General features: G+C 38.4%; 1 non-coding gene across 1 annotated transcript; it reads left to right on the top strand.

The window, feature by feature from the left end:
* The first annotated feature begins 509 nt into the window (after positions 1–509).
* LOC120105659 lies at positions 510–616 on the top strand. The gene has a single exon (XR_005508004.1). It is a non-coding gene; the product is annotated as a small nucleolar RNA R71 (small nucleolar RNA).
* The last annotated feature ends 9,897 nt before the right edge of the window (positions 617–10,513 follow it).

Here is a 10,513-nt window from a genome sequence, read left to right as displayed (position 1 = left end):
GCAGTGGGTCCATGTCTCCAACTAAAGTTAGGATGGTTTCGCCAGTTAGGATTATATGTTTCAGGAAATGGTCTCTTATAAGCATTTGTGAAATTCGCTTGATCATGCAACACTTCTTGGAAGGCGGGGATTGTAGGACAATCCTTGGTTAAGTGTGCATTACTCTCACAGATTTCACATATACTTTCATCTATAGTAGGTGCCTTTCCTGTATGGGCTCTGCTTAATTCAATGGCTTCAACCTTCCTAGTTAGATTAGCAATCTTTAAATTTACATCATTTTCTTCTTTAACATGATACATTCCTCCTTTAGTATTAGTCGATTTTGAGGTTTCTCGTTCTTATCTATTGTATCCCAAGCCTGTGCATTTTCTGCCAACAGATCAAAATAGTCCCAGGCTTCCTCTGGTTCCTTATTCATAAATTCACCATTACACATCATTTCCACGAATTGTCTCATATTGGAGGACAAACCATCATAAAAGAAACTAATGACCCTCCAAATTTCATATCCATGATGTGGGCAAGCAAGCAGAAGGTCCTTAAATCTTTCCCAACACTGAAAAAATGTTTCTTCATCTTTTTGTGCGAAGTTCATGATATTTCTTCTAAGTGTGTTTGTTTTATGTGTTGGAAAGAATTTCCTTAAAAATTCCCTTGTCATCTCTTGCCAGGTAGCTATGGTCCTAGGTCTTAAAGAATGTAACCATGACTTAGCTTTTTCCCTTAAAGAAAAAGAAAATAACTTAAGCTTCACTACCTCTTCATTGATATTATTAAATTGAAGTGTTGAACACACTTCATCAAATTCTTTTAGGTGCAAGTAGGGACTTTCGGAGTCAAGTCCATGAAACTTTGGGAGTAATTGGATTATTCCTGGTTTCATGTCAAAAGCTCCCGCAGCAGTAGGAATGACCATACAGGATGGGGTACTGATCCTAGTGGGTTGTAGATAATCACGAAGCGTTCTAATAGGTAAGTCATCTTGAAATTCATTATCTCCCTGATTACTACCATTATCTTCCATTTGATTATTTGAACTTTTATCCCTTGATTCAACTCGGAATAATCTTTTCGTTTTATCCCTTTGCCACAACCGCATATACTGACCAATTAACCAGCCAACTTTTTTTTTTAATTATTATTATTATTAATTAATTATTTATTTTGTATATATATATATATTTTTTTAGAGTTTTGGATGAGTATGAATATTACCTAAAGCTATGAATATTGACACCCTGCTACTAAAATTATTCACAATCAAACAGTATCAAAGCATAGCACCCTTATTTCTAATGTTTTTCTAAAAATTTCTAGACAGCTCCTAACTGGTTTGAAGAGTACACTTAAGCCTCCAATCCGGTCTAATAACCTAGTCGACCAGGTAAGCTCCCAGGTAAGTGGAGGGGTCACGATGCATGTAGCAAAGGTCCCACTTAAAACCCACTTTCCATCGAACAGAAACTGTCTCCCTTTAATCACTTAAAGGGACAAAGCTTGCCTAGACATCGACCGGGGTCATAGAGCGAAATTAGTGCAACTTTCAGTGGTCTTCGTCCTATTGAGCTCGAATATCCTTAGGGGCCAACGTCTAGTTGATTTTAATTAGGATTAGGATTTTTATGCACTAAGATGATTTTTGGGCTAAGGACGAGTGATGAAATTCCGACCTTATCTTTTTAATGGGTTCAGCCCTTAGATTATTTTATGCAAATGCTTTATACTATATGCAACAATCAAGAAGATTTTTAACATTTTATGTCATGACATTAAATTGCATTTGAAAAGTTGATCAAGCAAACTAACTAAATTTTTTTTCTTTTTATTTATTTATTTTTTATTATTTCATTATTTTAATTAATAAATTTTTTTTTTAATAATTTTTTTTTAAACAAGAGTAAAATTCTATCTAGGAAAAATAGGACTAGTATGAACAAAATAAAAAAAATTAATTTAAATACTCACGGCCGGAGTTCGTTCACTCCGGGAATCCAAAAATTTGATCTTGATCTTCCTCGTTACTAGTCCTGCTTTGTGTCGTCCTTGAATCTATAAAGATTTGAAATTTCAGCTGTGTTAAAAATAAAGAAAAATTGAAGAAACAGAAATTAAAAATTGAAATGTGCAGCCTTGTTCTCGTTCGCACGTTGCAAATCCCCGGCAACGGCGCCAAAAACTTGCTACGATTTTAATCTTGCTCTTTTAAAAAGGGAAATTAAACGTAGGATACCCCAAGTATAGGGGTAGCAAAGTAATATTCTCGGTGAGTCCGAGATCGAATCCACAGGGATTTGACAGTGAACAAAAACTAAAGGCTAAATAATATTCAGATTGACAAAAATATAACTAAGGCATTAGGATTCAGCCTAGCACTTCATCATGCTTTTCTTAAAATCACCTATTAATTATAATAAAATAGATTTAGTCTTATGGGCAGCATTACAGTAATTCTATTTTAAACTACAGGGATTTCTAAGCATCTGTTATACCCGGGGGAAATAACAAATCAAAGAAAATATATAAGTTTGAAATAATTTCTTTAAATTTACTGCACCATAAATCAAATCAATAACATTAAAATCCCATTGATGATTAAATGAAATACATGAAGAAAATGCTAGGCTTTTCTTAGCCTTAGTTAAAAGATATTTAGCTATCCATATGAGATGCAAGCAATTTTATAAAAGGATTAGCATAAAATAAATAAAATAAACATAAACCCCTTTTTTTTTCGATTAGGAAACAGAGTACTCTGTTTCCTTTCTTCTTCTCCCGTGGGCTCTCCTCTTCTCTTGCCCGGCTGAGAGGATTGATCGGAAGAGGAGATGCTCGCTGGTAGATCCTCCCTTGGCCTCTTCCTCCTTCGTCGCACGGCTGGCTGTCCTCTTCTCCTCTCTCCCGTCGGCTGCTAACCTCTTCTTCTTCCGATGGCTGGTTTCTCCTCCACCCGATGGCGCACGGCCGGCTTGTCCTCTTCTCCTCTCTCCCTCTCTCGCTCGGACTTGGATGGATCTGGCCTCTCCCCCTTTTCTTCTTCTTCCCCGAATGGCCTCCTTTTATAGACACTTCACCGGATTGGAGAAGCTGGAACGCTGCTGGGAGCGGATGAGGCGTGGATTTGAATGCTTGGGACTCTTCGGATGAGAATTTGTTTGCTGGGAAGGAAATTTGAAGATGAAACGATCGGATGTTGAATGCGGCTTGGAATTGAAGAGCCGGTTTGCATGTGCTGGGAGGTCCACTGTCGGTTGGGAAGCTGAGATTGAAGCGTTGCTGTTCGTTGGAAGCTACTGGGAAGCTCCTCACGCGTGCTCTGTTCGTTGGGGAGTTGCTGAGGTGGATGCAAGAAAGAGCCAGTTTGGGAGCGGATGAGACACGGGGTGGAGGTCGTGAGATGCCATGCGAACGGCTTGGGACGCTTCAAACGGATGGGGGAATGAGAATGGTTGGAAGTTGATTCAGATGGTCGAATTGGATGCGTGGATATTGAATGCGGATGATTTTCGGTAGGCTGTTGGGAAATTTGTTTGACCTCGAACTGGCCGAACATTGGGTTTCAAACCCAGCGTTATTGGGGTCTTTTTGAATTAGCTTGCACTCAGACACAAATAAAAAACATTAATTAATCAATTTGTATTGAATAAAGATTAGCTCTAAATTAATTATGATAGTATGAAAATTTATACTTTTGTTACTCTCAATTCACCTCTTACTGCAGAGAGTTAGGTCCTAATTAAGTAAACCCACCTTGAATTGGCTTTCCTAGACAACCAATTAGATCAATTAAATCAAATATGGGCTAGCTCAGATGTTTTCATTTCCGACTCTCGATTGATTGAGGAGGTTTTAATCGATTTAGGTTTCGATTAGGGTTTACATCTTATGTAAATATGAAACTCCTTTCATATGTTATGCATTTGCATCTTATATAAATGACATATTTGTTTAGGTTTACATCCTATGTGAATATGAAACCCTTTCATATGTTATGTGTTTATAACTTATGTAAATGACATATTAGTTTAGGTTTACATCTTATGTAAAATGACCTAACTTATTTGGGTTTTTATTTACATCCCATGTAAAGATTGCTTAACATATATATATATATATATATATATATATATATATATATATATATATATATATATATATATATATATATATCATGCATATAGAATTTTCTTTTAAGCATTGGCCTAAATAATATTATCCTTTAATTATCATGAATCCATGATTTGATCATATCTTATTCATCTCATGCATATATAATTTTCCTTTTAAGCATGGGCATAAACAGAAAAATATATTTTTATGATCATGAATCAATGATTGATTTCTTATCACATGCATCTCATGCATACAATTTTCAGATCCGATAATTTAATTTAATCATGCTACCAACTAAATCTCTGATCATACAAGACATGATTTTTAATTGTTTCAAATCTAATTGTGAATTTAAAAGCAACATGCAAGATCATAAGAATAAAAAATCAGCATGCTAAAATTTATAAAATCTGAAATTTCAGCACGCAGAAAAATTTCAGCAGAGCATGAATATTAAAATTCAGATCTAATAAAATCCTAATCAAGCCTATTAATGTTAATCTTAATCCCAAAAAATGCGGCTCTAATACCACTTCGGGGTTACCTCCGCACGCGTTGCGACAGATCGCAACGGAAAGACGCGCTGCGGGTCGTTCATCTCGATGAACGTCCGAGGAACGTAGATTTTAAAAAAAATTCTGAGTTCTCTAACTCAGAAGATCATGAAATCTAAAGGAAAGATTAAATTAATTGCTTGATTATTTTTCAGATCTACAAAACTTGTAAAGATCAAATCTTCACCTTGTGCGGGGTAGATTAACGCCGCAAACTGATGATCGTGGATTTGTTGGTAGGTTCATTTGAAGCCGCACACGCGTTCAGCTTCTACGGGTATCCACACAAAGATTTTGCTCGATCAAGGTCGTGATCTCACCGGGGTGCTAGCTCCCTTGCAGAGATCCCTCTTTGATGGTTGGAACTCCTCCAAGCAATCAACTCTTGATTGCTTTCAAGAGGAGAAAGAAGGAGAAGGAAGAAACACTTTCTTCCTTTTCTTTTCATGAAGAAGGAGGGAAGAGAGAGCACCCTTCCTCTCTATGTTTTCTTCCATGCGGCTAATGGAAGAGGAGAAAGAAGGAGAACCATGCTTGCTGCCCCCTTTCTTTGGCCCTTGCGGATGGAAGAAGGAAGAAGGAGAGAGGTCGCCATCATTGAAAAGAAGAGTCTCAATCCCAAGGGGCTGCCCCCCTTTTTATTTCTTTTCATCTAGATGCCCTAGGCGTGGCCTCCTCCTTAAAATTAGGAGGAGCCACGCCCCAACGGGGGGCTCGCGTCCCGGACACCCGGGACGTGGATCCTGGGAGCACGCCCCACTTGATTAAATCAAATGGGGTGTGGGGCCTCCTTTGATTAGATGCTGAAATCCTCCTCTAAGGAGGATTAGGTGAATCCAATCCTTATCCATATTAGTCCTAATTTAATTAGGATCCAATTGGATCATGACTCAATTGAACTCTTCAATCCTAATCTAATTAGAAGTCATCTTCATCTATTAGACCAATAATTAATTAGGACTCTAGGAGTCCTAATCTAATTAGGACTTATATAATTTTAGTCCTAATCCAATTAGAACTTTAGGAATCCTACCCTAAGTAGGACTCTAATAATTTGAAGTCCTAATCCAATTAGAACTCTAAGTGTCCTACTCCAAGTAAGACTCTTGAACCTTATCATATAAAATCGAGCCTAATTAATTAAGTCCAATTGATTCAATCAAATTGCAATTAATTTCTTCTTCAACTTACTAACTCTTAGTGGGTTAAATTAATTATCAATCAAATTGACAATTACAAACTATTATATTCCAAATATCCAACCATTAGATCAATCAGATCCTCTATTGTGTGTGACCCCATAGGTTCTATTTTGTTTGGTGGTGAGATATATTGTGATCCCTATCACAATATCATTGAAACTCCTTTCAACGGGTTGAACCAATTCCAACTCTTCTCATTCGGGTTCACTGATCACCAAGTGAATGTCTTTGAGTCTCACCATCCACCAGTGATACCTAGCAGCATGTAGTGGCAACCCAGCAGAATGGAATGATGAACCTCTAGATGGTACTGTTAGTGGTAGACTAATAGAAACCCATGTAATTTTTAGATTATGGATAATGGATTGAATTCTCAAGGAGGTTTCCATGGGGAGAGGATATAGGAGCTGGATTTGGCTCCGAACATCTATAACTATAATCCTGCGTGTGCTTCCTATGCGACTGATTTCTTTCTCTCTTTCCTTCTGCTTTCATTAGTTTTATTATATTTGATTTGATAATTAGTTAACTTGTTTGTGCTTATTATCAGTTACTCATCACTTTTCTCACAGCACAAAGTCTCACTTTTCTCACAGCACAAACTTTCACTCTTCACCGCCAACTGATCAGCATCGTGGCCTAGGTATTCCCCCTGAACAACCAAAGATTTGGCCTCGATGACAAAGCACATCTCCCCCCTCCCCTCACCACTCCCTTCCTCCTGTTTGGAAAGCTATTTGCTCATTCACCCTTGCCTTACTTTCCAATCTTACATGACCATAGGAGATAGGGAACTCTATCAATGTCTTTGATGATCTATGGATCCCTCTCCCACCACTTAATCACCTTCCTACATGCACCCTGCAAAACTTTCTTCTAAAAAACTTGTTTGTAGGAGAGAGGAGGTGGAATGATAACTTTGTCCATCAAACTATTGGGGTGTGCCCTGATGCTCGAGTAGACACAAAGGACTTCTACAGGATAGTGACATCCTTGACCAGAGAGGTTGCTCGGGTCGATACTTACGCAAGACAAGGCACTTTTCATATGGAAAGTAGTTTCGAATCGCCTGCATTACTGAAGTGTGCTTCATTGATGTGGATTTCATGTTTCTCCTCACTGTGACTATTAACTAGGCATGGAGGAAATCATCATCCGTATTCTGTGGATGCCTGAGGGCTGCAAGCGTGTGGAAGAATGCACCTCTAAGGATCAGAGTACATCCAGACGAAGGCCACCAAGAGATCCACAGAGACCACCAGCAGACCCTTGATAGGTAGGGAATCTGGGGTTCTTTCATCAGCAATCTTTTCAACCTCCCATGTGACTTTTTTTTCACTTAGAAGCCCCACCTCCTGCTAAGGAAACTTTAATGGTAGTGCGACCAACAACAGCTTTTGCCTAGGGGTGCAAACCGTGTCGGGTCGACCCGACTCGGTTTTTTATTCGGGTTCTAGTTTTGGACTTAGATCCGATCCCATTGAATATCGGATCGGGTAGGATCGGATCCAGAGCTACAATTTTTGACCTAACGGGTCATTCGAATCGGGTCGAGTCTATATCTAACCCGGACTCTCAGGTCTAGTCCGGGTTGGGTTCAGATCATGCATACCAATAATGTAGCATTAAAGTACCAGATCATTCATTACAAACACCAAATCTATTGAGAGTCAAAGCTAAAGTAGACCAAAAGAACAGCAAACAATATAGATCTACGTGGTGGAAGTAGCAAATCTACAGAATCTCTAAGAGACCCAATCCCAGATGTATGCATCCTTCCAAAAGGGACTATATAGCAGATAACTGCAGTGACCTCAAAACAAAAGCTATGCCTATTAGCTGATTTCATTTTGGTATACCATTCTTGCATCTCTATTCTCTGGTACTAGAACACCTAAGCCGAACCCTTGAGGCCTACCAAGGCCAAGACCATGGATTAATCCCCCTTCCAAAAGTTTGGGTCTCTTTTTTTTTTGTCTGTAGCACTCCATGGAGACAGGCAGCATTACGGTCTAGGACCTTGAAGGGCCACAGAGAGCAGAGACGCGGGAGCCCCAGAGAGACTTAGGATTGCATCATTTGGCCATGATTCCTCCACATACAAACCTCACAGCCCTTTCCTTAATCCCAAACAGTGCCAACCCACCCCACCAACATCCCTCATAAAGGGAGCATCCATCCCAAAAGCATCTCCCGCTGTCACTGTAGCTTAGAATGACAACAGGGGCGGGGACAGCTGATAGGACTGGAGGGGCTGACCCATTGAACAAGGAAAAAGTGCTCCAAAAGTGAGCTTAAGGTTTTAGATCTAACCACAAAGAACCACAAAAGACGAATAAGGAGATGTGATTCAAACAACGCTGTGAGAAAAAACCAACCAAAATCTCCAAATAACCACATATACAAAGTATGTAGACCAAGAGAGGCATTGTCCATCACAAAACCCAAACCGGAAAAGCCGCCGAGCTGCAGAGATCTACGGATCTGACCTAGCACCGGCGGAGATTTTAATGCCAGAAAGATCGGAGAAGCGATGGACGAGGCGATGATAGCAATGGCGAGAGAAGCGACAGAACCAGCAGCGGAGGTGGGGCACAGGGCGGGAGCGTCCGCCACAGTCGCTCCACCAGCGAGAAAGACGATAGCGAGCACGGCCATTAGGAGAGCAACGACAATCTTGGATCCGATGACTGCCATTGTCTCTCGGAGTCGAGAATTCGAGAGATATCTGGAGATAGTTTAGGGTTTGGTGAAGGAGAGAGTACAACAGTACTCAGGAGAGGCGACGGATGAGGCGGACAGACGGGGGCGGAGGGGTATTTAAAGCGGCCTATGGGCCTGCAAGTCTAAACGGATAATTCGGATTTGGGTCAAGTCGGATCGGATCTTTCGATAAACAATCCAAAATTGGCCCCCAAAAAAAAAGATCGAGTCGGATCCAGGTCGGGTCGAGATTGGGTTGACCCAGATCCGACCCGAAAAATAAAACGGGTCCAAATTTAAGGCCTAACCCAACCCCACAGGTCATAAAATTCATGGACGCAGGCGGATCACATTTGTAGATATCACAATTCTGATGGCAAAATGCGAGAAGCCTTGGAAGGCCTTAACCATTGTTCTTCAGGCAACTCACATTACATAGGTGGGTAATTCAAAAAACTATGATTAACAGCATTATGAAGTTAGATGCTCAAATAAATGGTGCGCACCTGTTACCTATGGACATTTAGAGGATTGCATCTTCTCTGAGTGTTTATTTGAGGCAGCCCACAACTATAGAAATCCAACAATGCTGCAGACTGAGTCACCCCGCATATTGTGTACCATATAGGTACTACCTGTGCTCTCCATTCTATTTTATCTGTCTTATGATTCTAATGGATGTATAGATACTAGAGTTGTATGAAATATCAAGAAACAAAACAATGGCTATGATTTGGTGAAGGACCATGAAAAGGATCATTATTCTCCAAATTACCATTAGCGTCAAGTTTTCAAGAATAATTACAAGATGCAAGAGATACTGTATGTGGGATCAGCAGAAGAGTTTTAAATTGGACGATTTAGTGTAAACCAAATCCAACGTTCAAGAAGCTCGCCCAAGAGACCTTACTCCTCCATTGAATTGTTTAAATTAATTTAAAATATTGTTTATTGCCACCATATTTTAATTTGATCTTCTTTTATTGCTATAATCATGGGATAAGGATTTTAAGTTTTAATCAATAATGATGAAAATTCACTTCCTCGTGATTGTTAATATATTAATAATCATATTATAAAATATTATATTATTACATTAATATTACTATTATAATACAATAATATCATAAAATTTTATTATACTTTTAATTAATATAGAAATTGATTAATCATTATATTATTTAGATTATAATAACTAAATAAATAATTTATAAATTAAAAATACTTCATACTATTTGTTGTTGATAGTACAATAAATTGTTCGTCCTTTATTACCATTTATGAACTTGACACTTTTTCAGTTTAGTTACCATACAGATGTTAAAATCCTACAATACTTAAAATCTTATGACCTTTCGGAAATGTAATTACCAAAAGCTTTTCATTAAAAGTTTTACTAGCAAAAGCTTTACAATAAAAGCTCTACTAATTACAGCAATATGAAATAGAACCTAAATCAGATTTGCCCAAAAAAAATATTAATATAATAAGAAAACAGTCAGCAAGAAATTTGCACACATGGAAAGAACATCCAAAGAGCACAAACTTGAAAAGACAATTGCTGACATGTATGCATGGACATAGCATCTTTTCACAGGTACCAACATATATATCCAAAAAAGTGTAGGTATCAGGACGTATCCAAAGCAATGGGCCCCAACTTCACATGGAATGGTGATTTAATTATTGGATAATGCATTTCCAAAAATCTGAGTCTGGATAATTAATTTATTATTACTGATGGATCTTAAGAATGACAAAAGCTCCAAACTGCTGTAAGCCTAAACATCTTCTGAAAAGATTTATCTGCAAAACTATTAATACTAAATCTCCTCTAGGGTATTATTCCTCAATGAAAGCAGGAGAAATTCATCGATGATGTCTATGATTTTTTGGTATACTACCTGAAAAATAAACCATGGGATGACTCAAATAAGGCCG

The sequence above is a fragment of the Phoenix dactylifera genome, unplaced genomic scaffold (assembly GCF_009389715.1).
Source record: "Phoenix dactylifera cultivar Barhee BC4 unplaced genomic scaffold, palm_55x_up_171113_PBpolish2nd_filt_p 000336F, whole genome shotgun sequence".
NCBI lineage: Eukaryota > Viridiplantae > Streptophyta > Magnoliopsida > Arecales > Arecaceae > Phoenix > Phoenix dactylifera.
Note: the sequence above shows the minus strand (reverse complement) of the source record. Positions and strands in the feature narration are given on the sequence as shown.